Source organism: Danio rerio, chromosome 7, assembly GCF_049306965.1.
Source record: "Danio rerio strain Tuebingen ecotype United States chromosome 7, GRCz12tu, whole genome shotgun sequence".
Classification (NCBI taxonomy): domain Eukaryota; kingdom Metazoa; phylum Chordata; class Actinopteri; order Cypriniformes; family Danionidae; genus Danio; species Danio rerio.
Window position 1 is genome coordinate 35,634,638 of NC_133182.1, and position 13,729 is coordinate 35,648,366.

The window sequence follows — 13,729 nt, forward strand, 5'->3', positions numbered from 1 at the left end:
AACATTGGTTTATGCCCTATTATATGACCACATATTTTACTTTCAGGTTCTCATCCCTGGGATTTAGGAGCAACTGAAAGTGACCAATTGGTAGTCATCATCGAGTAACCGCTGTTATTCTGTAGTTTTAGCAAAATTGAGCTGACTGCTTTTATCTTCAGGTGAGAGAAGGTGCTGTAAGTGGGAACAGACAAGGGTTGTTGATACCCACGAAAAAACGACCTCTCCTGCAATGACAGTTCAATTGCTGAGGCTTCTGGTCCTCATTTGCAAGCCAGGCATTGGAGAGCTTTTTCTCCTCCACGCTCGCTCTCAAAACGCAAGCCAGATGGCTCTAAAAATATTTCCTCCACACGTTTTATTTTAGTTTCCAACCAACCAACCAAAAAAAAAAGTCATTGTCCTAAACTAGCATTTATTGATGCATTTTTCATTTATTTTAGTTTCATCTTTATTATTTGTAAAGTCAGGCTGCAGTTTTTATGGCGTGGATAAGGGTTGTCAAACTCAATTTCTGGAGGGCCGTAGCCCTGCAGAGTTTAGTTCCAACCCTGCTCCAACACACTTGCCTGTACTTTTCAAACAAGCCTGGAGGACTGAATTAATTAGATCAGGTGTGTTTAATTAGGGTTGGAACTAAACTGTGCTGGGCTGTGGCCCTCCAGGAATTGAGTTTGACATCCCTGGTGTGGATCAAATTGACACTTTTTTTGGATTCAGTACAGAACAGTACAGTTTACCTAAAAAGTACACATACAAACACAACACATGCAACACTCAGAATTTGACATAAATGCTCAGGATGTTAAAATTAGATTTTTCATAATGAAATCAATACATTTCTTTACAACTTAAGCTATTGCTTATAAAATTATGTTATTGTGTATTAGTTCTTTTAAAATGTCTCTTATTTCCACTTCAATATATACATTATAACCAACAATGTAACGGTGTAACTTATCGCCGAAAAGGAGAGAAAAAAAACCTACAGTGTTTAATCCCAGACACAACCTGGATTCATTTTAGTCTCATGTATCACTCCAGAAATGTCACCCCATGCTCGTTTTACACTGTTGTGGATTTTCATTTCCAGGACACAGTCCTGTTACCGTGGAGTGCCATTCAGACACGGCTATTTCATTACATTTTTTTCTCATTCAAATCACATGCATTATGTACCAACTGAGAATCTGGATTTCACTATAGCGGGCCTATTGGGAAAAAATCCCCCTTTGCCGAACTTAAAAGCAGATGTTACATAGCTGCCAACATCAAACGCTCTTGTTAACTGTACAGAAAGTGAAATTAAATACCTTTGATTGCTGAAGTAGCTGGTTATTGTAAACTAGTTCTCAACATGGCTCTTGTGTAGCCCTTGACCTCCGCTTGGCCACACTTGCTTCATCAGATTTCTAAACCAACTGCGTCTCGTTGTTGCTACTAATACCTGATTAGCAGATAGTCAAGCTTACTTTGGGGACAGAAAGACTTGGATCAAGCCTTATAGGTGTTTCCTTTATTGTTTTAGAGTCAGCTTCTCTAAGCAAACAGATTAAAGCACAGTGTTTTGCGGCTTGAAATGCAATATACTGTAGTGCTTTTAAAAGTTTTGCTTGCCCAGCGGTTTTCTTTAACTTATGGATATCAGGTTCTGTTGTTCTAGTCCTCCATCTTATCTTAAGAAATAAGTGCAGAATTGCTTGTAGTTACAACATTTCTTTACTTGTTATCATTTCAACACAGCAGGATTTTACATTTTGAAAACGGGGTTTAAGGTGATTCATGAGTGTACATTTAAATTACATTTGCCACACCCTGGGGATGTTAGAGTTAATCAAAGTGAAATTTACTGTATAACCTACTAACAAATTTAGTGTGCACTAGCACAGTACCATCCTTCTTATTGAACAGCACATATTTAGGAAGCAGTTAAGCCAAATAAATGAAGACTTTTTTTTCTTTTATTTCTATTTTGGTTCCTAGTTGCCACAGTTAAAATTAATTTGTAATTCAGAAACTGATATATATATATATATATATATATATATATATATATATATATATATATATATATATGTATGTATATATATATATATATGTATGTATGTATGAATATGTATGTGTGTGTGTGTACACAAATCACAATTTTTTTCTTTTTTAAATATTTAAACAGAACAAGGGAATTTTCACAGTATGTCTGATAATATTTTTCTTCTTCTGGAGAAAGTCTTATTTGTTTTATTTCGACTTGAATAAAAACAGTTTTTAATTAAAAAAAAACATTTTAAGGTAAAAATTATTAGCCCATTTAGGCTAGATATTTTCTATTATTTTTTAAAATGTCACTTTAAGCTGTATGGAAGTGTCTTGAAAAAATATATCTAATAAAATATTAATAACTGTCATCATGGCAAAGATAAAATAAATCAGTTATTAGAAATTAGTTATTCAAACTATTATGTTTAGAAATGTGTTGAAAAAAATCTTCTCTCAGTTAAACAGAAATTGGGGGAAAAAATAACCAGGGGGGCTAATAATTCAGAAGGTTTAATAATTCTGACTTCATTCCTTCAGTTAATCATTTTCTTTTATGCTTAGTCCCTTTAATAATCGGGAGGTGCCACAGCGGAATGAACTGCCAATTCTGACTTCAACTGTGTATATGTATGCATGTATGTATGTATGTTAACGCTTGTGATTAATTTGAAATATTTAACGCGTAATAAATAAATAAAGCAAATAACACAGTTGCAGTTTTTTTTATTTGCTGTTGTGGTTGACGTGTGTTCAGGGACGGCACATGCATATAGGTGACCTAGGCGACCACCTTGGGCAGCAGAATAATGAGCAAACTGCCCGGTCCTCACTTTCATCCACTTCACCCACCCCCTCCCTCACAGTCCTTACTTTCATCCGCGAACTGGTCCTTTTCGGGTTGAGGGAGGCGTGATTGCTGTTTTTCTAGAGCACTAAATCAGCTTGCTCTGGCCCTGCGTGTTTTTAACGTGTAAAGAAATACAAATAAGTTTGTAAAATAACAGAAAATGTATTGGCAGTTAATTAGAAGGTTTTTTGTACTGTAATATACAACTCCAACCCAGACAATATAACACTTCAAACTTTAAAAAAATGCTCATAAAAGTCACTTTTCAAACTTTTCAAGGTTAAAAGTTGTTAGAAGAAAGATCAAGGTCCCACAATGCAACTCAAAAGCAAAAATAAAAGGGGAAAATCTAAAACTAAAAAACATAAATCCCAAAATATTGAAAAAATTTAATTTACAGATTTTTTTTTACAATGTAATGTCTGATGCTATAATTATTTATTCCAGTTTTGTTGGCTCTGGAGTCTTGCTTAATTGTAGAATTATTGAATGTTGATCTTAAGGGTAAAACTGAACCCAAGATTAAATTAAATCTAAAACAATCTGTTCAAGCTGTTGTACAAACAGATATGGAAAGTGTGTGAAAGAATAATTTGCACCTTGTCAAAAAGACGTAACTCACAGGCAACTTCAGATGATATAGAACAAATAGATTTTTTTTTTCTTGCCACAGCTGGCCACGGGGTTTCATCTGGTGATTGCAGCGAGGAGAGATTCAATTTGAAATCCAATTATATCTATCTGGTGTGCTGTGTGTATTGTGTGTGGTTTTCTCTCTGGTTGGAGAGTACGATTTTGGGCCCACGGAGGACCGGCAGAGGATGAATAAGTGAACAGTGGTGCTATAGCAGAGATGTAAAGATTTTCTTAGAGGACTGCGTTTCAAATCTCAGATTATTGAGTAGCTCTTTGTTTGACGGGCTGACACCCCAAATGAATGCACTCAGTCCCATACAGTGAATATTTTACGCCTTGGTGAATAGCATAAAACTCATCCAGCCTCAGAAAATAGAGAGAAAAAGAAAGAGCGTAAACTCTCAATCCTTTTGAATTCCTCAAAGCACCATCTAAATGAGGGGCTTGGTTAAACTTTCATACCTCACGAACAAGGCAAACAGCAAAGACCAGTTTTGGAGATTTTTTTTTCAGTCTTTGGTATGCCCCGTCTGAGATTCATTAGATTTTGAAGGCATGGGCTGAGACGGGTGTGGAGGCATAAAGTAAAGAGAAAAAATGTTGACTTGTGTTTTTTGACAGATGGAAAGGTAACCCCATAATTTGCTAAGGCTTTTGTCATTTTCTATTTGATTAGCAGATTCCGAGAGCTCTCACTTTCCCCTTATACATGGTTATTTCTTAAATACTTTGCTGACAAACTCTCCTCCAAGGCCTGTCAGATTCACCCCAGGTAGGCAGTCTGTTTATTTCCCAGCTCCAAACATGTTCTTATCTTGATTGTGTAATTACATCAATCCATTTATCAATGTGACATTTATATTGCAGTGTAGTCTCCAGCAGACAATTCAGACGGGTATTTTTGATGAAAGAAATCTTATCTTGACACATTCTTGTTGCCAGATCTTGCAGAAAAAGTAGCAAACAAAAATAAATACAGATACTTTATTGAAAATTATATAAAAATATTGCATCTGCATTTACACAGTAAATATTGCCTAATTATTTAGATTGATTTATGAGCCTTAACAAAAACATTTGCAAGAACCAATAAGGCTTACTCTTGCATTTCATGCAGAACATTTGAGCTTCCTCATTAAACTTTGAGTTTTTTTTTCTTGTACATCAAGCATGTGCTAAAAAATGCTGCGTTGTCTCTATCTAGATTGAGTAAAATATGGACCAACCCCAAACAGTTTGGTTATTTTAAATCTAAAACCCAGAGTGTGGTTTTAACCATATTTTTCCCAAATTGAGCCTGTAATTTGGTTGAGGTTATATTATTAGAAGACTTTGGTTTAAGTTGATCAGTTGATATGAATTTATTTTGAATATTTTGACATACAGTTCTTATTTCTCTTAATTGTATTATAGTTTGTTTATTTGTTAATATATTTGCAGTCATCTGACTCATCTTTTTTATAATATATTATTATTGTGTTGTTATTATCATTATTATTTATCAAACATAAGATAAAATACTAACTCCATCTGACATTTTTCTTTATTTTTATTAGGCAATTTCACTTGGCTCAGATGTTTAGTTTTGTTAATTTTTTATTTTTAGGTTTAATAATTTCAGAATTACTGAACCTAAACATAGGAACCTAATAAAAGTGCTTATTTAAATGATAAAAAACAATGCCAAACAGTCTTAGAAGGCTTTACCTCTGATGTCTTCATGTGCTGTTTGTAGAAATTATACTTGGCTTCCCAGAAATCTTTTGATTATATGCAGAGAATCTTCTTTATACTTAATGTCTCGCCATTTAAAACTACATTAAGCTGTACTTGAATAGAGGAACCATTCTAACACGATGCATAAAGGTTACACCCAAGAATATGTCATTTTATATCTCTAGCTATCTACTGAATATAATCGGATCAAATGTGGTTGTTAAGCACAAGCACTAGATAGTCCCATCTTCCTTTAGAAAGCCCGCAGCTCTTTTTCTTGGTTTCTTGTTGTCAGATTTCCTGCTGCTGTGAGTGTGAGCGGGGCGAGGGGTCAGGCAGCTTCGCTCTGTGATAACCCCTCATCAGAGCCGCCAGCACTCATGACACTCTCCATATGGCCCTCTGACCCTGTCTCCTTCAGAAAGGGACATGGCAGAGGAAGGACAACACTGCCGGACTGATTCAGACTCAGTGGAAAAGATATGTAGGGATAACTTGGAAAAACTGGGAACATGTCGATAAGCACTTTTGAAAAGCAATGTGTGTTGTGTTAAAGTAGTTCACAGATGAAACGCTTGTTGACTGATGATAAGGCTTACATTCACACTGTCTGTGTTTGACATTGACAGTTGAGTTTTCTTTTGGATGTGATTTTCTAAGTCAGGCTGTTCACACACAGCAGCTGACATTAGAGGCTTTATTGCTGACTATTCTATTCATCATCTGGAACCGTAGAGACACTGACTAATGTAAATAACAAATATGGCGATGTACAGAGCTGCAAAGTCTTAGCAACAAAACTTCAATGCATGATTTTGTCAGTCAAACCTTTAACTTTTATATTTAAAGTCACTCTCAAACAAGACTAACATGACCAAGACAATGGCTGGATCTAAAACCTGTATGGTTTATAAAAATATCTGTTTAATAGATGTCTAAACACGGACATATTGGCTAAAACCTAAATCAAAGAGATGTCTAACAATTTTACAACAATAGCCTAGTCATCACACGAACAGGAATGCATGACTACACATGTGAAGTCTGTCTAATCCATTTGGCTATTAAACACAAAAAATGCTGAGTGGGTACCCATCCACATCTACATCCAACTGAAACTGTAACTGTGTAACTAAAACTGGTTTTATGTATGTACACTGTGACATCAAAATCAAAAACCTGTTTTTTTTTCCAATCATTTAGCTGACCTTCACTGAAAATGTGAGTGTGAATCCTGAAAATGGTGCAAGCTCATTATAAAGTGTCATTATACTGTACAATGCTGCTCCTGTAAGTGGCTCAACTCTGCATGAACGTCACTGTATTGGGCATGTACACACTGTTAAGTTTCAGGAGTGTTAACCACTCTATATGTGGGAGTAAATACCTTATTTTGTTACTTTGTGTGTGTAAAAGATATTTTGAAGTATGGCAAGTCAACTTAAGTCAACACTGACTTTAATATTAAAGTATTGGTTTTTAATATAAGTTTGAAACAAGTTAACAGTAAGTTTTTTGTTTCACCTATTTTGGGGTGAACTTTCTTGTTACAGTTGTATTTCATGTTTCTTATTTTTTGTGACTATCATCTGTAAACCACTATGAAAAAAGAATAAAGTAAATAACAAATATTGCAACATCTTACAAAAGCCCCTTTCACACATACAGACCATCTGGAAAATTACGGCAATTTTATGGAAAGGTATGTGTGTTTTCCGAACAGGCTGGTAATTTTCCGGAAAGAGAAGTTGTAACATTACTGGTAATTTGCCAAAATGATGCGCTGTGTGAACACACGTTCATGCTTAGAACACGCTGACTTGAGACGTCGACTCCAGCCAATCAGAACATTCAGACGCATTCACATCCATGCTGTTTATGAAAATAAAAGCCTTTGAATATTTTTCCTGACACATTTAGCTGCTAGATGTTAGTCATATAACATTTCTATGTTCCTTCTTAATGCCAACTGTGAAAATAATTAATGACAAAATGCTTATGACGAGCCGTTGTTTGTTATCAAGCTCTGCTTCTTTCAGTTGCTTGACACGTGTGCATGTGAAGCAGCCATTGAGCGCCAGCACAAACACGTATCATGTACATTTCAACATTTGAAAGTGTTTCTCCACGTTTTCAGCGAAGTTTTTCACAATACTCATCTATCCACAGAGTTTGTAATGTAGTCAAATCTTTACGAATACAAGCGGAGGCGTTTAGAGGGCATTTCTGAGTAGTGATGTCAGCATCTCCGGTTTAGCACAGTGACCGGATTGAAAACTTCAAATGACACACAGCACATATACTGCAAACATCATTGTAAGTAACTGAAACCACAGAAACATCTCAAGCAAAGATCAAGATGACTAGTTGTCTAGTACATTTCTGTTTACACAGCAGGAGGTGCTGAAAATGTTTTGGTGTGATTTCAGTCATGTCATTTTCACTCCTTAATTAAACTCTGTGTGAACACAACCATACCCGACTATATTCTGCTGCGGTGGGAACACTGCTTTTAAAATGGCTGTTTAAGTCTACTGTTTGCAAATGCACAGAACTAATGATGTTCAATGTGGGAATTAGTCTTTTATCTTTGAAATTGCAATCAATAGTCACACACGTGCACAAATGCGTGCACACACACTCTCACAAACTATCCGGACGGTTCCCTGGGGTTGAGGGCGTGAGGAGGGGAATGTGTAGCCTGGCCTTATTAGAATGCTCCAAGTGTGATGAGAAGAGAGAAGCAGCAGCTTTCCCAATGCAGACCCCGCGTCACATGCAGTCAGCGCCACTCGACAGAGGCCATGGCCCCGTAACCCCCTCTTCCTCCTGGGAGATAGTCCAGGTCTGCTTTCTGTCATGGTGTCTTCCACACCACACCCCAGGGGCCCGCACCGTGTGGGAACCCGGTGTCTGAAAGCGGAAATGGTCAGAGGAGAGCGAAATTTCCCCTCTTTCCTTTTTGTCAGCGTGCCATTGTCTGTCTCAGCCTTCTCCGGGATGCGCCTCCTCTCGCTCTTTCCTTTGGATCAATAGTGTTAATTGGTCTGCTCTGTCAGTCCTGCATTGATTGTGACCACTAATAAAAGAGATATTGATTGGCAGTTTGTTTAACATTGGCCTGCGCACTGCACACTGCCCTTTAATGCTATTCTTACAGCAACCTTTTCCTGTTTCCAGCACTTCTTAATGTCATAAATTATGCTGGCGATTAGGGGGATTTTTTTTGTGTGCCTTTTTGTTTTTTAAAACAAGTCGCCACTTCAGGACAGCTTGGATCTTGTTTACATTTAATGTGAGATTATTTATTAGTAGTAAATTTGACTGAATGTGTCATTTAAACATGGTACTGAAAAAATGCGTATGTGATTACCAAAGGTGTTGAAAAAATTAATACATTTGCAATTATCGTATATTTTCTGTTTTTTAGGGACCTAACGTGCAAAATTCTAAATACAATTGATCATAAATATGTACACAGATAAATACTGTATACAGATCTAATAAAGCCATGACTTATATCTTTCCAAGCTGTTTAAGGCCCAATGAACAGGAAGCTGTGATTGTTATTTTTTCGTATTGTGACACAGTTCCTAGAGAAACAGAATATTAAATGAGCAAACATCTTGTGCTTTCCACTGCAGGCTGAATAGATGTAGTAAAGTAGACATTTCATTCAGAAAAATTGGGAACGGGGTTATAGATGAGATATTACAACCTGACAGACTCCTCCTGCTCACCATTTCTGTTTGCTATCAAAACTGACAGTTGAATCAGCATGGTTACATGTTAGCCATGCCCATTACCTCAAAATCACATCATCTGATAATTTACCTGAAAACAAACCTGAAGTGCCTTTTCAGATTTCAATTAAAGGATAGAAGGGCAAACTTTTATTTTTTCTTAATGACATCCACAGATGAATCATTTACCACAAAACTAGCAATGTGAGCTAACAAAATCAATATGGTTAGTTTTGATATCTTGAGGACTTTAACTTAATGAAGAGTTTTAGTGCTTGCATCTTTCTGTGATTTAGATGTGTGTGCTTATTAGTTACTTTAGGAGTTTAAACTCTTAAAAAAAAATGTTTTGAAAACAAATTTTCTAATTTTTGACGTTGTAGAGACCCCACCTCTTTCAAAGCTTCTTTGCATTTAAAGACACACAAATAGCTTATTCTTGCTTGCTCTCACAAATTGGTCTTTCTAACATGATATAATATTTTATTTGTGAAATTTCACATTTATTTTTTTAGTTATTTTTTGGAAGCCCCTGCTCTCTTTCCATAACTTGAGACTATCTTTCATGCTTTTTTTATGCCTAGAAAACTGTTATTCAATTATAGTGGGAGTTGACCAGAAACTCTCAGCTGCAGTCAGTCCAAAATACGATAAGATTTTGACTCGAAAACATGCCCATATTTCTCTGATTTTGTTGTGGCTTAAATGGCTGCCAGTTCAATTTAAATAAAGTATAAACTATTATTGTTTGTTTTTAAATCTTTCAATGCACTGGCCTCAAAAACCCATGTAACATTAGGAGCAGATCCTTTGATGGTTCCCAGAACCAGATTTAATCTGCTTGTGGTGTTTAAATTAGATTTTTTTTTTTGGAGTTAATTTATTATTGTACTGAGTGTATCCTTTGTACACTTTGGAAAACCCTGGTTGTATAAATATTTTAGTCCCATGGAGTGCTGGAGTGCTTTGAAATGTGCATTTTTTTCTTCAATGTTTGACTTAATCTCAATTAAGAAATAGGAAAGGGTGGAGAGGGTCCCCTTTAAAAAAGCCAATATCATCTTTTTCACAGCTCTGCCAGCGAGAGTTGTTGAGATCAAGAGCAAGAAATGAAAAGGAAATGAGAAGTATCTTGAGGGGTGCAGGGCATGTCAGAAAGTAGAGAGCTTTGATTGGTCAAGATTTGATTTGAAACGGAAGTATAAGGTGATGTGAAAAAATAATTGATTCATTTAGGCGGAAGTGATAAACTGCAAGCTTTGGATGTTATTGTCAGTTTTATATTTTCTAAACGCAGATTTTGTCACTGTTTTGGAGCACATTAGCTAATATATACCCTTAAAACATTAAAAACCTTAATCGACCAAATATAACTTAAAGATATATTCAGTGTTGATGTTTTTTTGATGCAATAAGCATACATCGGTGTTGATGCAGACTTTTTTGTTTTGTGTTATTCAGTTCACTCCACAGCTGCCATTTTTTTATATATTTAAATTGCAGATTTATCAGGATATTTTGTACAGAACAGTTATTTGTTCTGCATATTATCCTGCTCCTCAATTCATTATTTTATATCCTACTAATGCTAATTGATAGCGTATGAGGGCATGGGGAAAGTGAAAGTCCTCTGTGTGTCCCCTGAGTCTATATGAGGACTTCAGAAACAGTCTTAAGTACTGTACTTCATGGATTTAATTATCTCCATTAACTATTCAGTGATCAATAGAGTTAGTTTTATCCAATCGATAGGTGCCCAACCACCAGAAGGACAATGTGCATAAGTTAATATTTGCATTTGAAAGTGGCTGATGTCACATGGCCCATTGGAAATCCATAGCGTTTTGTGCAGCTGTATCTTATGTGTCTGTGTTTATGGCTGGCCGCTATTGATTCAGACCACTGTATTTACAGCCGGGACGCTGCTGGAGGTTTTAATTGTCAGAATGTTTTAGACCTATCGCACATGCTCTGTTGTTCCTCTTACCTCACTCCTCACGCTTCTGTCATCTGTGTCCTCTGGATTACATGTACGTATTATTTCTTTTGGAAGGACACTTATCTATTGTATAACTGCAGTTTAACTTTGCTTTCATACTGCCCACTCTACACACAACACCCTAACTTTTCTGATTTTGACTGTAATGTAGTAATGTGAATTTAATTTTATGGAATTACTTTTATCTATCTTCTTTCGTGCCTTCTCTTTATTTAATTTTATTTGATTTTATTCTTTTATTTTCATTCTTTTTCTTTTTTCTTTTATTTAATTTAATTTTACTTTTATTTTATCTTATCTTATGTTATTTTACTTCTATATTTTATTATATTTTATTATTTTCTTTCCTTTCCTTTTTAATATTATTTTATTTTATTGTTATGAAGCAACATGTATCTTGAAATTACATTATATCAATAAATGAAATGTACTGTTATAAATTATAGGTAAAAAATACAGGCAACAATATAGCATGATATAATTTTGACTTTTTTCTTACCGTTAATATCTGACAACAACAGCAGCCATTTATTTTTTTAAATGTAGATTCATTAGGATGTATTTGTTACACTATATTACTGTTTTTTTTTAAGCCTGCTTCTCAATTTATAGTTTTCTGTTGTATTTATTATTTCATATCATATCTAATATTTTCATTCGTATTTTTATTTGAACTCAGTTCAGTTTTAGTAGCTTTTAGCAACTATTTTTCACTGAGAACCATCTTCATTTACTCACTATTTGTGTGTTTGGGTTGTTTGTGTGCATGTGTGTGTATGTGCGTGTGTGTGCATGGGAATATCTGAGTATAATTCAAATGGATACCTTTATGAACCCCAGGGAGCCGCTCCAGTCTCTTCGAAGTGTGTGTCGCTGCTTATTGAGGCCTGTTCCCAATGGATTTCTGTTTGTTTACTAACTCATTTTCTGATGTAATGTGTTTTCTCCTGATCTCTCAGACCGGCAGCCCTTCACATGTGAGATTTCAACATGCTCTATGTTTAGGCAGAGCTGCTGCTTTGATTTTGTAGCACCATTTTTCTTAAGTCATTTCATTTATGATATTTGCACTCATTGGACTCAACTTTTTCATGAGATATCATTCATTCATTCATTCATTCATTTTCTTTCCGGCTTAGTCCCTTTATTAATCAGGGGTCGCCACAGCAGAATGAACCACTAACTTATCCAGCATATATTTTATACAGCAGATGCCCTTTCAACTGCAGCTCAACACTGGGAAACCTCACAAGATATTATTATTATTATTATTATTATTATTATTATTATTATTATTATTATTACATGTTTGATGATTAGCTAGACTCTGTTAAAGAATTACAGTGCAGCCCTAAAATGCTAATTAATGGTAATTTAAGATATTTATACTTTTAAATGTTATTCAAAACAAGTAGACACTTATCTTTAAAATGCTTTCAAATGGTAACATATTACTAGGCCCACCCGAAATCTTTGTCCGCAGAATTCTGCAGATTTTCCGCAGATTTCCGCAAATTTTTAGCCCATCATTAATTCTGTTTATTTACTTGAGTAAAATTGTGTAAATTATATCTATATTTATTCAGTTTTTTTATTAATTTCAGTAATACTATGGACTAATGTGAAAATGTGCATCTGATTTATGTCCAATGCAGTTTGTACAATAATATTGTCGTTTAGTAGATATATTGTATGACAAACTGGCTTTATTCACCAAATAAAGTGAATCTAATTGGATTTGCATTTTAAACATTAAATAATAGTTAAAAAGATATTATTTTTTATTTCATTTACTAAAGTTTTAGTTATGATGCTCCCAAAATAGTTCTGCAGAAATCCACAGACTTTTACTAAAATTCTCAGCAGAAACAGCAAAAAACGTCCGCAGATTCCGTCTGGCCCTACATATTACTTTTGTTAATGTGTTAATTCAATTAAATTCATTTCAATTTCATTTCAAAAATTCGCAGCTCTACAGATCCCGACCAATGCAAGCCAGTGGCAAAAGCGGTTTATGCACCAAGAATTGTAAACCTTGTCTTTGACCAATTTGAATTTATTTTTATTATAAAATTATTTGTAAAAAATTATTATAAAATTCTAAAAATGTATTTATCATTCATTCATTTTCTTTTTAGTCCCTTTATTAATCAGAGGTCGCCATGGTAGAATGAACCGCCAACTTATCCAGCATATGTTTTAAGCAGTGGATGCCCTTCCAGCTGCAACCCATCACTGGAAAACATCGCTGCACAATTTAGCTTACCCAATTCACGGGTACAGCATGAGTTTGGACTTGTGGGGGAAACCGGAGCACCCGGAGGGAACCCACGCTAACACAGGGAGAACAAGCAAACTCCACACAAAAGTGCCAACTGACCCAGCTGAGACTCGAACCAGCGACCTGCTTGCTGTGAGGCAAACATGCTACCCACTGCGCCATCGTGCAGCCAAATAGTATTTCAAATATTTTAAAAAGTTATATTTACCTATCTCTTATTACTTCGTCTGATCAGGTAAACATAAAAGATCTAGAAATAGATCTTTGCCTTCATAGCACTATTTTCGGGGGAATGTTTCTGCAAAAAATAATAACGAAAGAAATAATCCATTCTTGTGGATGAAGTCATGTTGAAAGTATTGATGTGCAGGTAATAGATTATACAAGATGAAGTCATATATTTAAACGCCTTATTGACTAATTACAGTTTATGATGATGGCATTGAAATGTATTGATTTGAAATGAAGTT